A 17808-nucleotide genomic window follows, 5' to 3' on the forward strand; every position below is an offset into this window, starting at 1 on the left:
GAGGTTAGAAATGCAGCTCAGCCACTTCCCCAGCAGAAGTGCTGACTGTTATCTGTTTTGATTCTGACTTATATGCATCTAGCAAGCCTATGAGTGAAGTAGACATCACCCTTGTTTTCCTTTCACTGCCTATAATCTAGTCCTTCTCACCAAAGCATTCTAGCTAGCTTCAAACTAGCACATGCATGTGCCAGGCTGTGGGCCTTGCCGGGCTGCCTGCTTGCATGTAGCTACCTTCACTGTCGTGCACCTTTGTACTTAATGTTGGCACATTGGGTTTATGTTTCTCTGTAAACTGCACTGTGTAGTCCTACATATAAGAGAGATAAAAACAAGGAAAATGAAATAGCATTTGGAAATGTTGGTTCAAGGGAAAATGCTGATGCCTAAACCTCTTGTGATTAAGCAACAATAAATAAAAGTTCTGGATCTTGAAAAGTCAGATGAAGGCAAAAAAAACCCCAAACATGTGAAAGAGCTGCAAATAAAGTATCTGAGCAAAATACATGGCAGTGGTTGCAATAGAAACACTTGCAATGATCTGCAAGTCTCTGTCTTTTAAAAATGTATGTTTTAAAGAGTAGTGAAATTGTATTTAAAATGAGCAACACTCAATTTTTTGCTTCATTGTCTGATTAACTTTTTTTGTGTCTTGGTTTTTTTGTTTGTTTGTTGTTGTGGATTTTTTTTTTTAGGATATTGATGGTTATGTCAAAATCTTTCAGCAGCCTATGGTATAATGGGTTACCAGTTGGATGATTTCAAGTCATCTGAAACATGATACATACTTCTCTTCCTCGTCCACAGTAAGTTTTGTTCCTGCATATACCTTTTAAATGCTTGACTTCAGGGAAGGAACCAAAAGCTTGTGTTGACCTGCACTGGATTTTACTCCTGTTGTTTTCATGTAGACTAGCTTAGAGTTGTTAATTTGCTGACTACATAAACGCCAGTTATTTTATGTCAGATGTTTGACAATGCTTAAAAAGATTGAGTTCAAAAAGTAACCACACTTTTTCCCCCCTAATTGTATCTAATGCACAGCTTGAGATGTTATCTTTCCCTTCAGCTTGAAAGTATCTTCACATCTGTATGGAGTGTCTTAGTTCAACTTACATTTCAACCAAATACAACTACCTGAAGGGAGGCTGTAGCCAGGTGGGGGTTGGTCTCTTCTCCCAGGCAACCAGCAACAGAACAAGGGGACACAGTCTCAAGCTGTGTCAGGGGAGGTCTAGGCTGGATGTTAGGAGGAAGTTGTTGGCAGAGAGAGTGATTGGCATTGGAATGGGCTGCCCAGGGAGGTGGTGGAGTCACCATCCCTGGAGGTGTTGAAGAAAAGCCTGGATGAGGCACTTAGTGCCATGGTCTAGTTGACTGGCTAGGGCTGAGTGCTAGGTTGGACTGGATGGTCTTGGAGGTCTCTTCCAACCTGGTTGATTCTATGGAATAGTATCACACATACTACAACATATTTGAGAACAAAATAACTGCAGCTATGCTAAAAATATAATTCAAAATGCAGGGGGAAAATAAAGTAGGAAAAACAAATGTTTGGAAAGTAGTTTTCACTTTTATTTTTTCCACTGCTGCTATTTTTTTTCCTGCAGCTAATCTGATTGTAGTGTCCATGAGCCATGGTAAGTATTGTATAAACACTAGTATTAAAAGCAAGGCTCCTCATAGTATAACTGAACTATCGCTTCTGATTTACAGTGTCCAGACGTGCAATAATGAGATCCAAAGCACTGGTTGTTCATTTGGCTAAGCACATTGACCAGCCAAATTTGGATATCAAAATGTTCCACTGACTGCTTTTCAGCAGACTAGAAATAGCAGTCCAATATCCTGTCCAAATACCAGGTTTAAATGTTTGAGGTTGCAATCCCTACTTTCTAGCTCTTCTCTTTAAGAATTTTGACATGGCTCTTATGCCAAAGTGTTTGTGAATGGTATTCAAGTTTCTAGAATAGCTGCTTAGCTGTTGTTTGAATCTGCCTGTAAGTGTTTATTACCTTAGGTCTGCATCTGGGCTTCAAGTTAGAAAAGCTATGACATGCCAGTGTGAAAGATATCACAGAGACACAGAATGGTTTAGTTTAGGTTGGAAAGGACCTCAAAGATCATCTAGTTCCAAACCCCCTCCATAGGCAGGAACACCTCCCATTAGAACAGGTTGCTCAAGGCCTCACCCAACCTAGCCTTGAATACCTCCAGGGAGGGAGCATCCACAACGTCCTTGGGCAACCTGATCCAGTGCTTCACCACTCTCACTGTAAAGAACTTCTTCCTCATATCTAGTTTGAATCTCCGATCTTCAAGTTTGAACCCATTAGCCCTCATCCTGTCATTACAAGACCCTGTAAATAGTCCCTCCCCAGCCTTCCTGTAGGTCCCCTTCAGATACTGGAAGACTACTATAAGGTGTCCTCAAAGCCTTCTCCAGACTGAAGAGTCCCAACTCTTGTAGCCTGTCCTCATAGGAGAGGTGCTCCAGCCTTCTGATTATCTTTGTGGCCCTCCTCTGGACTCACTCTAACAGTTCCATGTCCTCCTTCTCGGGGGCTCCAGAACTGTACACAGTACTCCAGGTGGGGTCTGACAAGAGCAGAGTAAAGGGGAGAATCACCTCTCTTGCCCTGATGGCAATGCTTCCCTTGATGTAGCCTAAGACAAGGTTGGCTGTCTGGGCTGCGTGCACACATTTGAGCTTCTCATCAACCTAGACCTCCCAGGTGCTTTTCTCCAGGGCTGCTCTCCAGACATTTGCCACTCAGCCTCTATCTGTGCTTGGGATTGCACCGACCCAGGTGCAGGACCTTACACTTGGCCTCATTGCATTTCTTGAGCTTGGCCTGGGCCCACCTCGCCAGCCTGTCTAGGTCCCTCTGAATGGCATCCCTGCCCTCTAGCAGGTTGACTGTCACAGAGCTTGGTGTCATCTGCAAACTTGCTGAGGGTGCACCTGATTCCTCTCTCCATATCACTGACAAAGATGTTAAACAGCACTGGTCCCAGCACTGACCCCTGAGGGACACCGCTTGTCACTGCTCTCCAGGTGGACATTGTGCCATTGATCACCGCTCTCTGTGTGACCATCCAGCCAATTCCTTATCAGCAGTGCTCCGCTCATCAAGTCCGTGTTTTTCCAGTTTGGTGACCAGGATGTCACGGGGGACAGAGTCAAACACCTTACTCAGGTCCAGGTAGATGATGTCAGTTGCTCTTCCCTTATCCACTGTTGCTGTGACTTCATCATAAAGAGCCATAATGGAAAGTGGTGTTTAAATATCCCATGTAAATGTACAGAGCTATTTTCCAGCAAAACTAGCTCTTGATGATTTTTGGTGGAAGTAGGTATTTGCACAGTGAAACGGGCAGACAGGCAGCACATCTTTTCATCCTTTCTCCCAGGCAACCAGCAATAGAACACGGGGACAAAGTCTCAAGTTGTGCCGGGGTAGGTATAGGCTAGATATTAGGAAGAAGTTCTTCACAGAGAGAGTGATTTCCCATTGGAATGGGCTGCCCAGGGAGGTGGTGGAGGCACCATACCTGGGGGTGTTCAAGAAAAGACTGGATGAGGCACTTAGTGCCATGGTCTAGTTGATGGGTTAGGGCTGGGTGCTAGGTTGGACTGGATGATCTTGGAGGTCTCTTCCAACCTGGCTGATTCTATGATCCTATGATTCTATGTTCTTCCTGCCTCTCTGTTACATTTCAGCTGGCTTTGCCTTTCAAGTGTGTCTTCCAGGTACTAACCATACAACTCTAAAACCAGAAAGTCAGATAAATAGCAAAGAAAACATTACCTCACTTGTTTCTGGGGCAAAAATGCATTGTTTCATGGGTTATCTAGCACCTGTTGATTCTGCAAGGCAGTATTCCTTGGGTTCTGCGTTGTTCCCTAGCCAGGCTTTTAGTTGCCAAATTAGCTGCTTTGCTTCAAAGATTTGACCTTTACTTTTCTTCTCTTCCTTATCAACAGTGTGACATATATTTCTGAGCCTGTTTTTGCATCCTGAATGTGCACTGATTCATGATGAAATAAGGGCTTTGTGACAGATCTGGTGGAAGAACTAACTTCTCTAAACAGAGAAAAGGATGTCTGTACAATAGGTGCAAACACTGCAGGATTCTGTCTCCTTTTGAGAGATCTGCTGTATGATCTTTCACTGCAATTATTCCCTGTGTCCACCAACAGGAGAACAGAATCCAGTTTGCAGTGTTTCCTTTGTGGCCATAAATAAATCATGTGATAACATCTTAAATTGTTTAAGAAGTGATGCTTTACACTACCCTGACAATTAAAACTCCTACTGCTTGCTTTGGCAGTCTTGTTTGTCAGAATGGTTCCTCTTGCAGTCAGGTTTTTCAAGCAAATACTGTGTGTGAAAGGGCCTTACAATTGTACCACTCAAGATTCATGTAGGCTTTCAAGAGCACAGTGAGTTACCCCATGGCTTCTTTCTAACTAGATTACTGAATGTCACTACACATGATGTGAAATCTGGAGGGGGTTTTACCTGTGCTACAGTAGCTTGCAGAATGATACCTGGAGCCCAAGTAAGCATTTCTTGTCAAATCAAGAAAAGCCTGGATGAGACATTTAGTGCCATGATCTAGATGACTGGCTAGGGCTGGGTGCTAGGTTGGACTGGATGATCTTGGAGGTCTCTTCCAACCTGGTTGATCCTATGATTCTATAAGAGAGTGAGCAATATTAAATATAGTAATATGCATTTAGAGTTTCTAAAATAATAACAGTTCTAGTTTATTCCCAAATCCTGTACTCAATTAGCCAGACCAGGGACATTTATTACAGAATGAGATGTTAAGATGATGAAGTCAAGCTCTTAGAGGAGATGGTGGGATATGAGAAGAACTTATGGAAAAGGGAAGTGGCATCTCTTACAAGGAATAAGTACTGGAAATACAAAGTTGTACACCAGTCTGTATTACTGAGTGTCTTCTGTGTTTTAATTTTGCTGATATTGTTTAATTAAGCTGATATTGGCTTTTTTTTTTTTTTTTGGGTAGAAAATAGTCAGCTCTACTGAGATTGAAAAAAACCAAAATGAACAAAAAACCCCATCAAAAAAACCCCAGAAAAACAAACTTCTAACCCAACAATAATAAGAAGTGGAAAATCTTACTTGCCCCCTATCTATTGAGGGATTTCATATGCTGTTTTAGTATCAAAAGGATTCTTTTAAAGATAATTGGATATGTAAAGTCATCACAAGATGACAAAGCAGCAGTGAAGAGTGGAAGATAGGTGCTTTTTGGGAGGTATTTGTAATAATTAAGCCCAGAATGTATAAAACATTAAAAGTCAGGACATCCACAAACAACATAAGTGGATCCTGCTTGGTGCTGTTACTGTTCTGTTACCTGATACATCAAAACCCCCCCACAAACCACCCAAACAAACAAAAGCTACCCAGCCACAAAGGAACCAACCAAAAACCTCCAGAAAAAAAGTCAATACTAGAACCCCAAGAATCACAGAATCAACCAGGTTGGAAGAGACCTCCAAGATCATCCAGTCCAACCTAGCACCCAGCCCTAACCAATCAACTAGACCATGGCACCAAGTGCCTCATCCAGGCTTTTCTTCAACACCTCCAGGGATGGTGCCTCCACCACCTCCCTGGGCAGCCCATTCCAATGCCAATCACTCTCTCTGACAACAACTTCCTCCTAATATCCAGCCTATACTTTCCCCAGCACAACTTGAGACTGTGTCCCCTTGTTCTGTTGCTGGTTGCCTGGGAGAAGAGGCCACCCCCCACCTGGCTACAGAAAACATAGAGAGGTTGTAGCTCTGGATCTCAGTTTCTCAAGTCAAAGGAGTCTGTTAAAAAATGTGTGCTGAAACTTCCTACACAAACACTAGTAGTGAAAATAGTGAAATAGTAGTTGTGAAAATGCAGAGTTCTCCAGAGTGCCACTGAGTTTTGCTTAGAGTGCTGCTCAGTCTGAGTTCACCCAGATGCATTCAGTGAATCTGGGTCTGTCCTGTCAGTCCACCTGATAACCAGGCTGCCTGAACACGTCAGAGTAAATGGCATAGCAGGTACACCGAGAGAATCAAAATGAGACATGCATTATTTATGGCAGTAATCACAATCCTACTGAGATACATCCTGAACTGAGATGCCTGTGGCTAATAAACAGAAACAAAGGAATAACTGTGTTAGCATTTGTCTTGAAAATTTATGGTGTGAGTTTAGGCTAGGGAGTTTTAATGCTACCTCAATACATTTGAGTGAAGAACTCCCCTTTGCCCTTTTACTTTTTTATTCAATACACTTCTGTGTACTTAATTTTCAGGCTGGTACTGTGAATCAGAAGGAATGCACAATGTCAAAGAGTCTTGAATAAATTATGCCTCAGAAGCTTCAAAAAGCACAGAGAAACTAGCCTCATAGTTAGGTGTTGGTTAAAAGAAGCCTAACTAACCTAAAAGACATTGCTTCTCATGTACTTTCTAGTGATGATTTTCTGTTAGTAGGGAATCTTGAATAATGGTTTTCTATCAGGGTGTTCTGATTTATGTGCCAGTCAATGGATAGGTTTTATTTCCCCTTTGAAGTGTCCCCTTCTAAAGTGAGTGTGGTAGGATTTGGCTTTAAATACACTGCTCTGAACAATCTCTCTATCTGGATAGAAACAGAATAATATTTTCACATTTGAATGAATGTGTAAGTTATAGAATCATAGAATCAACCAGGTTGGATGAGACCTCCGAGATCATCCAGTCCAACCTAGCACCCAGCCCTAGCCAGTCAACTAGACCATGGCACTAAGTGCCTCATCCAGGCTTTTTTGAGATGCTTGAGCATGTCCAGAGAAGGGTGACGAGGCTGGTGAGAAGTCTTGAGCACAGCCCTATGAGGAGAGGCTGAGGGAGCTGGGATTGGTTAGCCTGGAGAAGAGGAGGCTCAGGGGAGACCTTATTGCTGTCTACAACTACCTGAGGGGAGGTTGTAGCCAGGAGGAGGTTGCTCTCTTCTCTCAGGTGGCCAGCACCAGAATGAGAGGACACAGCCTCAAGCTATGCCAGGGGAAATTTAGGCTCGAGGTGAGGAGAAAGTTCTTCACTGAGAGAGTCATTGGACACTGGAATGGGCTGCCCGGGGAGGTGGTGGAGTCGCCGTCCCTGGAGCTGTTCAAGGCAGGATTGGACGTAGCACTTGGTGCCATGGTCTAGCCTTGAGCTCTGTGGTGTAGGGTTGGACTTGATGATCTATGTGGTCTCTTCCAACCTTGGTGATACTGTGATACTGTGATACCTTCAGGGACAGCAACTCCACCACCTCCCTGGGCAGCCCATTCCAATGGCAGATAGGCACTAGCACCATTTCTCTGGCCAATGAATTCAAAGCTTCCTGCCTCCTTTGACTATGCAGGCATGTTGAGGGCAGCACAAGACACCTGACACAAGGTGCTAAGCCCTCTAGCCCTCGAGGCCTTGCTGGGGGGAAACCCTTATTGTTTGCTCATCTACTCACTCCCGGACCCCAGCATGACAGAAGGAGGAAAACCAGGGTTAAACCTGCCCAGCAGGATTTATGCCCCACCAGGACTAACAGTAAATGAATAAAGATGTCTGGAATGAGAAGATGCTCTGTTAATGACACTGTTGTGTTTAAATTCTATACCAGTTAACTGGATTAGGCTCCTAGAGAAAGTGCTAGATTTAAAGCCTCTCCTGACAGGCTTGAAAATGCATCCAGTTAATTAATATTTAATTTTTAGCTTTTCTACTATGCTACCATAAAAAAGCAGACATTTTCTGCACATGACTAAAGGCTTGCCAGGTTTATTAGTATTAAAAGAAGAAAGTGTCACATGCAAATAGGAGTAATTATTTGATTTTGTCCTTAGAATGTTAATCTAGGGTTGAGGGGCTTGGGGTTCTTTTTTGGTTTTGTTGCATGGGTTTTGGTTTGTTGTTTGCTTTTTTTTTTTTCCCCAACAAGTTGTGGTTTTAACCATTAGTGATGGAAGAATATTCTTTGCATGCTTCAGATCTGTTGGAGTTAGTTATTCTCCTACTATGAAGGTAGTTTCCAGTGGAAAGCCAAGATACAGTACAGAAATGTCCAACCCATGATCAATTTGATAGAAGAGGATCCTGGAAAGGTGAAAGGATTTATATGGCATACCATCTAGGAGAGCCATATCAACTCATATAATTACCTAGGAGCAGGGAATTGTTAAAAGAATATGTGCTCAAATAAAGCATAATGATTTTAAGGCATTCAAAGTAGCTTTGCAAAGCCCAGCATTGAAAACTGATAAGAATCACTGCATTTCTGTGACTTCTAACTGATCAAATGCATATGGTATATCTATTTCTCCTCTAACTTTGATTGTTCTTGCAGCCAGTGTCAGCAAGAGGAGAAATGTGGGGAAGAGAAAAGCTCAGGGAAAGAGAATCTAGGCTTTAGTAAAGATTAATGAAATGTTTCAAAGGGGGAGAAATGAGATTCCTAAGTTTAATTCATTCTGTTACAACAGACATCCACAGTTCAATGCATTAATCACCTTTTGGTGAGCTCTGTGTAAAGCCTGAGTAAGTTAATTCAGAAATTTAGATGACTTTTTTTTTTACTTCTACTGTTGTCAATGAAAGCATCTAGATATTGACAATTTGTTAGCTTGCACCAGATGATTTCATTTTGGTGAGAATTGTGTCTAGAAAAGTAAATCAGTGCAAATAGATTGGTCATGCTTTCTGATAGAACAGCTGCTGTTGGGAGATGAGGTTCACCCTTTCAGTCTCCACTTGCTGTGAGATACTATTAGATACCCTTCTTCACCATGAGATTAGTAGACTTGGAATAAATCAGCATAAAATACACAAGCTTTAAGCTGCATCTTTCCTGGAGTTGTTTTTAACAGTAACAACTTAATATTGATAACCTTGACCTTAAGATTTGGTTTTCATAAAATCATGGTGACACTTCCCCTTGCCACCTTTAATTTTATTTCCCTTTCTCTTACACTGTTCTTGGAACTTTACATAAATGTGTCTTTTGCCTGCATTTTATGCAAATTGAATGCATTTTACAGTGATCAAATTTGGCCTACAAATTTCTGCAAGCATTTCTCTTTCCAATTTTTTTCTGCTAAGCTATTGACATAAATGCTGCAGTGAATGGATTTGGTATGAAAAGTAGTTCTTTCCTATGCCATTATTAGGGAAATGATAGTTGAGATGTATCAGAATAGTGATTTTTGGTAATTGAATGATATTGGAAGTCTCTTCCGACCTGGTTGATTCTATGGTACCACTGACTTACTGAGACATGATATTCATCATTCCTAGAATATATCCTATTACATCACATTTTACTGTATGTTATTATCTTTCTTTTATGTGTTGGGTGCATATAAGACTGAAACAAAAGCAGTGGGTTTTGGGAAAAAGGATCAGCCCCTTGTGAGACATGAGGAAAGTTGGAAAGAAATTTCTGTCTTTCAGAATCAGACTTATGCTATTGTTTGGTTTGATTTTTTTTGTGTGTGTGTTGTTGTTGTTGATTGGTTGGTTTGGGGTTTTTTTTTGTGTGTGTTGTTGGTTGATTGGTTGGTTGTGGTTTTTTTGTGGTAGGTTGTTTTTTAGGGTTTTTTTACTATTTATTTCCTCAATTACATACCTTATCTGTGATTGTGCATCTCTTATTACACAGATTTTTATTATAAAGGTAGGATTCTTGTGTCTCTCACTCATCACTGATATCCTCTCTTACATCTACTTTAGAAGGGGATATATTCACGGGTTGGCTGTGTGTTGTATTGTTACTATTTCCTGTTTAAAAATCAGGCTGAGATAGGCATGAATAAGTCATATCATTCATATAATTGTTCTTCTATTTTGTTGAAACTACAGAAATTGCATCTCTGAAATCACCAATAGAACAAGGGAACAAAGTTTCAAAAGTTGTGCTGGGGCAAGTCTAGGCTGGATGTTAGGAGGAAGTTCTTCACAGAGAGAGTGATTGGCATTGGAATGGGCTGCCCAGGGAGGTGGTGGAGTCACTGTTCCTGGAGGTGTTGAAGCAAAGCCTGGATGAGGCACTTAGTGCCATGGTCTAGTTGAGTGGCTAGGGCTGGGTGCTAGGTTGGACTGGATGATCTTGGAGGTCTCTTCCAACTTGGCTGATTCTATGATTCACCACTCTTCTTCAAGTGGATTCTGTGTTTTAAAGTATGCAAAAACTCTCTCAAAAGAATACAAACTGGAAGATACAGATAGTGTGCTTGCTGTCCTATATTCTACCTGCTACGTTTTTATATGTAAGCAGAATGTTAAATTTATTTAAAATGGGATTTTGTTTGCCAAACAAATAAGATCAAGAGAAGTGTGACGGTTTGGGTGTTCCCCACCTCCCACTTTAGAAATCACCCAGACTAGACTCAGCCAGCTCTGGAAATATGAGTGAAGCTTATATTTGCAGCTAGCACAATATGCAAGCAGATGTTTACAGTATATACAGTTATAGACAGAAATATACAAGGTAAAAGGTAATACAGAAACACAACAGCCCTCCCAGAAACCTGAGTCCCCAGGAGGGGCTCCCAACCACCCCTTCACCTTCTTCCTACCCCTGTCAACCTTACCCCTGTCCCAAGGAAGAATGGAGGTTTGGCCAGAGGGTTGGGAAGCAAAGTGGATTAGTCAGAGAAACGAAGGGTGAGGTTAGAGAGAGAGATGCAGCTGCAAGCTCACCAGCAGCAGAAGTGAGACTCCTTAATCTATGTTTTGCTTCTTGTTGTTATACATCTCAGCAAGCCTATGAGGGAAGTAGACATCACCATTGTTTCCCTTTCACAGCCTGTAATCTAGTTCTTCTCACCAAAACATTCTAGCTAGCTTCAAAGTAGCACAAGAAGCTAGACTTTTTAACCATTTCCTACTTGTTCTATTTGCTGTGGGAAGAAGATAATGCACATCAGTAGTAGTCATTTACCAAGTTTATGCAATACAGTTTCTCTCTTATTGAATCCTGTGTCACCTTTTTTCTAGAATATCTTAGCCTAGTTTATTATTTGTAGTTGATCTTCTACTGTTTTTTTTTCTGCTTCTGGCAAACTCATGCTGCTTATTCCCATTCATGTTGCATGTACTAACTGAACAAATAAAACTCTTAACTATTATATTCTTTTGCCTTGCACAGGATCGACTTTAAATATAGAGCAATGCCTCAGTGTAGTGTGAGACTAGAATCTTGCTTATGTTGCCTCTCTATGGTAGCTTTTACCCAAAGACTCTTTAATTCTAATGTCTTTGCCAGGTGCTCTCTTTGGCAAAAGTTTACTGGTTTGGTATGTTTACTCACATGTAGGTTTCCATAGATTTAGAGAAAACTTATTTCCTTTCCAAAGTGAAATGGATGTTGTGGTGCTCTGCTAAGTAGTCAAGTGTTTTACCACAGCCATGTAGGCATTTTAGTGGTGTGGAAATTATTTCCTATTGGAAAATATATATAGCTTTATTCCAAACTTAATTCTAACAATCTGTGTCTTGTTTTCAGCCAAGTGAAGTTAATGACTTAACTGTGTTACATGAGACCCTCTTGTATAGAGCTAATTAACCAATGTTGTGCAAAGCTAAAACCTTTTGGACAAGAAATAACAGCGCTGATTCAGCCATTTGCACTGATAAAAGAAAATGTGCTATTTGAGGTTATGCTGACCAAATCTTAGCTTGATTACATCTCGTGGAATAACCTTCCTACTACATTTCAATTACATAGTCTGTCATTCTTTCATTTTTCCTCGAGGCTGTTTTGTAGCTTGGCACAGTTGAGCAGCTGCTGTGTTCCCTCCTCCAGGTGGCTTTGCTTCAAATGCCTGAAAAAAAAGATTTCCCCTTAAAAATAGGTAACAGCATGGTAACCTATAAGAGGTATTCAAAATATCTCATAGTCCACTTTTTCCTACCTGAAAGACTGCTGATATTTTGACTTAATTACATCAGAAGAAGGAGAGAGCATTTTTCCTGTGTAGGAATATAATTGCATTGGTTTATAAGCTGCCCAGCTATAGAGCTATGAAGGAGTGGCTGAAGGCCTTTGAGAGAGGGTTTGTGGATGTGATTATGCTCAGGAGAGGAAGGAATTGAAGAATCGGCCTCAAAGTGGTGAATCCTGTGAGAATTGAGGCATCAAACAACCTTTCCAACAAGAGCCTGAAGCAACAAATTAGCATTTATAGGAGGTGATGCCAATGACTCTGAGAAGCTCAGCTTAAGTGAATGCAGGTGTTGGTGTTAGAAAATCAGGTCCCTAAAGAATTGTGCTAGTTACTATCAAGGAATTGTTCTTGCCAAAAGACGTTTGCAGGTAGTTTAAGTTACAGTCAACTCAACTTTGTTGACTCCAAGCAAGGTCATAAAATAGTCATGCATGTGATTTAGATCTTAATGTGAGTCATCTATGGAGCAGGAGTACTCTTAGATTACTTCTGTTTGGAAAATGTACATATTTGAGGTGTTTCAAGCACAAACTCACTGTATTTGTTAAAGATATGGCACAAAATTTTAAATCCAGAAGAACTAGAACCTAACTAAGGAGAAAGAAGTCAAAACAGTGTGGGGTGTTTGGTTTTGGTGGGGTTTTTTTTTTTGCCTCTTTCTCTTTAATTGAATAAGTTTTTCAATTTTCTGCCCTGTGCACAGTGAGGAAGAATATTTCTTTCAAGTAAGTTGATAAATAGAAACCTTGGACTATTTCTAGAGGACTATTTAAATCCTTTTCAAGTATATTAACATTGTTAATAAGCAGGATGTGTTACTCTTAAAAACAAACAAACAGAACCAATAAAACAAAACAAACACAAACAATTAAACAAACCCCTTGCAAGATGTAGGAACTTCTTGTCCATTGCTTGGGGGTAATGTGGTTGGCTAAAAGAGAAAGAGAACTGTTGGCCATTTTTCAAAGAATGTGACTTGGGGAAGAGATGATTTCGTGTTTGTGTTCAGAATAGATGTGGTGACTCCATGTGGGGAGATGTCCAGTGCTCCCAGTCTTTTGTGGGTGCCATAGATCACAGTATCACAGTATCATCAGGGTTGGAAGAGACCTCACAGATCATCAAGTCCAACCCTTTACCACAGAGCTCAAGGCCAGACCATGGCACCAAGTGCCACGTCCAACCTTGCCTTGAGCTGCCCCAGGGACAGCAACTCCACCACCTCCCCGGGCAGCCCATTCCAGTGTCCAATGACTCTCTCAGTGAAGAACTTTCTCCTCACCTCCAGCCTAAATTTCCCCTGGCACAGCCTGAGGCTGTGTCCTCTCATTCTGGTGCTGGCCACCTGAGAGAAGAGAGCAACCTCCTCCTGGCCACAACCACCCCTCAGGTAGTTGTAGACAACAATAAGGTCTCCCCTGAGCCTCCTCTTCTCCAGGCTAACCAATCCCAGCTCCCTCAGCCTCTCCTCATAGGGCTGTGCTCAAGGCCTCTCCCCAGCCTCGTCGCCCTTCTCTGGACATGCTCAAGCATCTCAACGTCCCTTTTAAACTGGGGGGCCCAGAACTGAACACAGTACTCAAGGTGTGGTCTAAGCAGTGCAGAGTACAGGGGCAGAATGACCTCCCTGCTCCTGCTGACCACACCATTCCTAATGCAGGCCAGGATGCCACTGGCTCTCTTGGCCACCTGGGCACACTGCTGGCTCATGTTCAGGTGGGTATCAATCAGCACCCCCAGATCCCTCTCTGTCTGGCTGCTCTCCAGCCACTCCGACCCCAGCCTGTATCTCTGCATGGGGTTGTTGTGGCCAGAGTGCAGCACCCTGCACTTGGAGCTATTGAACCCCATCCCATTGGACTCTGCCCATCTGTCCAGGCGGTCAAGGTCCTGCTGCAGAGCCCTTCTGCCTTCCAACTCAGTCACATAAGATGAGAGGAAGAAGGAGCTCATGATTCTGATGTGGGAGACTCTGTGCATCCTCTGCCATTACTGATGTCCACAATCTTGAACTGTTAAGAGGAGAATTAATTCATCTGTTTGTGAGGATTTGTTGTTATTTCAGAGGATAAATAACACTGTCATGTTATTGTCACTTCACCAAGTATTATGAGGCTACTAAAATTGATTTCTATGTGGTTAATTTAAGAAAGCTATATAACTTGCTTGTAATCTCTGTTTTGTGCAGCTGATTTTATACCACGTTTCTGTGAGTCTTATCATTGTTGACAGGGGTTTTGATGATGTTTGACTTTTATTTTCGCTCCCAGTGTTCTATGAACTTTGGATTGAATTCATGATTATAAAGGTGTCTGATTACTGATGAGGTCCTAACTATTTAAAGGGCTGAAATAAAGCTCTTTGACTATTCTTCTGCTTTCCCTCTCCCTTTTCTTAAATTAGTCATGTTGGAGAAGAAAGCAAAAGCAAGACACTATTATTCATATGCAAAGACATTTATTATAATCTGGTTATGCTGTTGCTAAGAATGCCTTAACTCACTGAAGACACATGAAACAATACACTTAAAGAGCTTCTTGTGCTCAGTCTAAACCCATTTATTGGAATAAATGCACACTTTGCCAACATATTGGACTATCCAACTCTGTTGTATTTTCAAATGCTTTCATTAATCCTTAGGGTTTTCATTCCTTAATGGTGTAGGTGAAAATTGGCTAACTGGAGAAATGTTTTTGTGACTGCATGACTGGCCATCCCAGCCAGAACAGCACTGAACCCACCAGACTTGGGAAGGGCTTATTCTGCACTAAAACTGAACAATCTCTGCCTTTTTTTTCCTCCTCTGTGTTTGATCCTCAGTCAGCAGAGATATAAGTAACTTCCAGCAGTATTTTGCCCATCCCCACCAGTTCTTAGGAACTGGGAGATTCTGGGAAGTTTTTGAAATCAAATGGTTTTGTAAGCTTTTAAGAACTCAAGTTAACCTTTTCTAGCATTCCAAAATAAGGATTAGTTCTGTTACTAGTATTCTTTCCCCCCCTCTACTAGCTAAATCCATGCTGCTTTTTGAAGACATTAAACTCTGTTGTTTTTCCCATAGGGAAATTTTATCTTATGTCAATTAAAATAATAAACCATCACACTTCCCCCCTCCCCTTTAATTTAATATGAGTAGAGATCCCAGTCTGACTCACCTATTATCCATGACTAGCTGTTAAGGTGTGGGACTTCACGTGCCACTCATTTTAAATGAGAAATTGATGTTACAAGTTAGAGAAACAGACTTCACCAGGTTACTTCACTTTTGTGATGTCCCCAGAAAAATTGTCAGAGCTCTTTTGCTTTTACAAGTTGTGCAGGTCCTTGAGATCTGAGAGAGAACATGTCTTAGCATTCACTGTTATGAGTGATATACTTACAGTATGCCTGTGTTCTTAGTGCAATTGTGGAGTTTGTCCTCTACCTATGAATTATATGGTTCAATTACAATTCAAAATCCAGGAAGAAAAATGGTGGGGTTACTTTACAACATTTGGGACAGGGCAAGAAAAGACTAGCAAGTCAGTTTAGTAGCTAGTTTTGCCTGCTCTAGCACATACTCGAAGTATAAAGAAAATAGAGCAGAGATCAGGAATAACAGGAGTGGGGGAGGGGAGGCAAGACAGAGAAGCTTTGCAAAGAGAGACAAAGAACATATGTAGCTTGACATAAAAGACCTTTTGTCTGGAAGTCAGAAATTTTTTACTGTTCCAGGGGTTTTGCTACTTGCCTCAGAGTGAGGGAATGCTTCTTGAGAAATCAGGGAGCTTATGTCACTGGTGTTTTGTTCTTGAGTGACGGGACAAAATGAAAAGTAATTTACTAGTTATGTTTGAGAACTGTCATCATCTACTCCTGGATGGAATGCAGATGACAGTAAGTGGCATGTTAGAGTATTAACAGTATTAATTAGCTGTCTGAGCTCTCTTTTTTCTTTTCCTGTAGTGAGCATCTTCTAGACCCATCTTGTGGGTCATGCAAAGTGTAATCAAAGCAGTTGACTACTATATAGAATCATAGAATTAACCAGGTTGGAAGAGACCTCCAAGATCATCCAGTCAAACCTAGCACCAAGCCCAAGCCAGTCAATTAGACCATGGCACTAAGTGTCTCATCCAGTCTGTTTTTGAACACGGTGCCTCCACCACCTCCCTGGGCAGCCCATTCCAATGGCAAATCACTCTCTCTGTGAAGAACTTCCTCCTTATATCCAGCTTATACTTTGCCTGGCACATGCACTTGATCTCTACTTCATAATCTACTTGTTCAAAGTGCAAACTGCTTTGATAAATTCTGCTTAATCTGGTCTAGAATTCTGTCAGTGTTTGGTGCTTCATTGTGGAGATTTTATCATTCTATTTGATTTGAAAAGTAAAAAGTATGTGGATTGGTCATGATTGGTAGTGATTTTCAGGACTACTTTGAACAGGAGAGCAGCTGGCAGTGTATCAAACTTAGTTCATCAAATTTAGATCAAGTGTAATGTGCAGATACTTTAAATTATGCAGCTGTTTGGCTGCTTCTTTAGTAAAAGTGCATAAACATGTTCCTTACAATTTGACTTTTGAACTGTGTCTAGTCTGATCTAGGATAATGATCTAGTAAGGTCAGGAGAGCAGTTATTACCCTTAGTAAGGTGTTTTGCCCTGTCAGTTGAAAATTGGTTTAGATGTAACCTTTATGTCTGGAAACTAACTCTTATATTGCTTGCAAAAAGAACTGGAAAAGTAGTAGAAGATATGGCATTGGCTTGTATTTGCATCAGTCCAAAGCTATCTGCCCCAGCACTATCAAGATGAAAGTGTTGGCTCTGCTGCTGGCATGATTAGTTATCTTCCTTCAGCCCACCGTCTCCTTACTTTTCTTAGCAAGTTGGCATCACCTGTCTTCTAAATGTGCCCAAAATCTGATCCTGGGCTGCAGGGACAGGTACAGCAGTGTAACTCAGCAACCCAGCAGGATGACCAGCTCCTGAGCTGTGCAATGCCAGTGTAGCAGTTAAATGGTGCTTCGAAGGCATGATTTGTAATTTGGCTTTCTGCACAGTATGCCTGGGATATGTCTTCCAGTCATTGGCAGGTGTAGTGCAGAGGGGATATTGTCCAGACTTAGCACTGCATTGCAGTGGGGCTCCCTGTTTGCCATGAGCTCCTGCTTGCTTGTTCCTTCACTCCTCAGTTCATTCAGAGCCTTCCCTGGTCAGTAGGAGAGGGGTGAAATTTTCAGTGGTAACAAAGTGGTTGCTTCATGTATTCCTTGGAAGTTATTCTTGGGCTCAGTTGTTGTTTGCTGTTGGTATATGGCAATTTGGCAAACTAATGATTCAACTGATGTTCAGGTGAGCTTTACAGCGGGCTTCAACACCAACAGAAATTTACCTTTTTTTTCTCTTAATGTATCTCCTCAATGTTTAGGTCTGTAGGAAGGCATGAATAAGCTCTGATGGCATGGATAAGTGTCTGCTTTGTCTGTGTCTCTTTTATACAGGCCATTTCAGTCACTACAGCATTTGTTTCTTCTTGCTTATGAAAGAGACTGCTGGATGTGTTTTTCCCACTGTTTACTGATGGGTTTATTTATGGATTCAGAAGTGGTTATTGCATTCTTTGCTGCCACCAGTTGCTTTTCAGACTGTTTTGGCTTTTATTGAGGTGCTGGGTTTGTTTGTGAGGGTTTTTTTGGGGGCTTGGTTTAGGGTTTTTTTGCTTGCTCATTTGTTTTGGTTTGGGCTTTTTTTTCTTTGTGGGGTTTTTTTTTTTTTGGTTTTTTTTTTTTTTTTTTTTTTTTTTTGCTGTTGTTATCCTTGACAGAGAATGA

General features: G+C 41.4%; 1 protein-coding gene across 7 annotated transcripts in view; it reads left to right on the forward strand.

The window, feature by feature from the left end:
• Positions 1 to 17808, forward strand: part of CHRM3 (cholinergic receptor muscarinic 3) — a 251612-nt gene that overhangs the window by 73641 nt on the left and 160163 nt on the right. For 5 of the 7 annotated variants that reach the window (XM_064158605.1, XM_064158606.1, XM_064158607.1 and 2 more), the window contains one exon: positions 696 to 806. The gene's annotated coding sequence lies outside the window, so the exon portion shown is untranslated. Of the gene's footprint in view, positions 1 to 695; positions 807 to 1610; positions 1632 to 17808 lie in introns of those variants that run through there. The other 2 variants (XR_010305583.1, XM_064158610.1) reach the window with 2 other exon arrangements.

Source organism: Pogoniulus pusillus, chromosome 18 (genome assembly GCF_015220805.1).
Source record: "Pogoniulus pusillus isolate bPogPus1 chromosome 18, bPogPus1.pri, whole genome shotgun sequence".
Lineage (NCBI taxonomy): Eukaryota > Metazoa > Chordata > Aves > Piciformes > Lybiidae > Pogoniulus > Pogoniulus pusillus.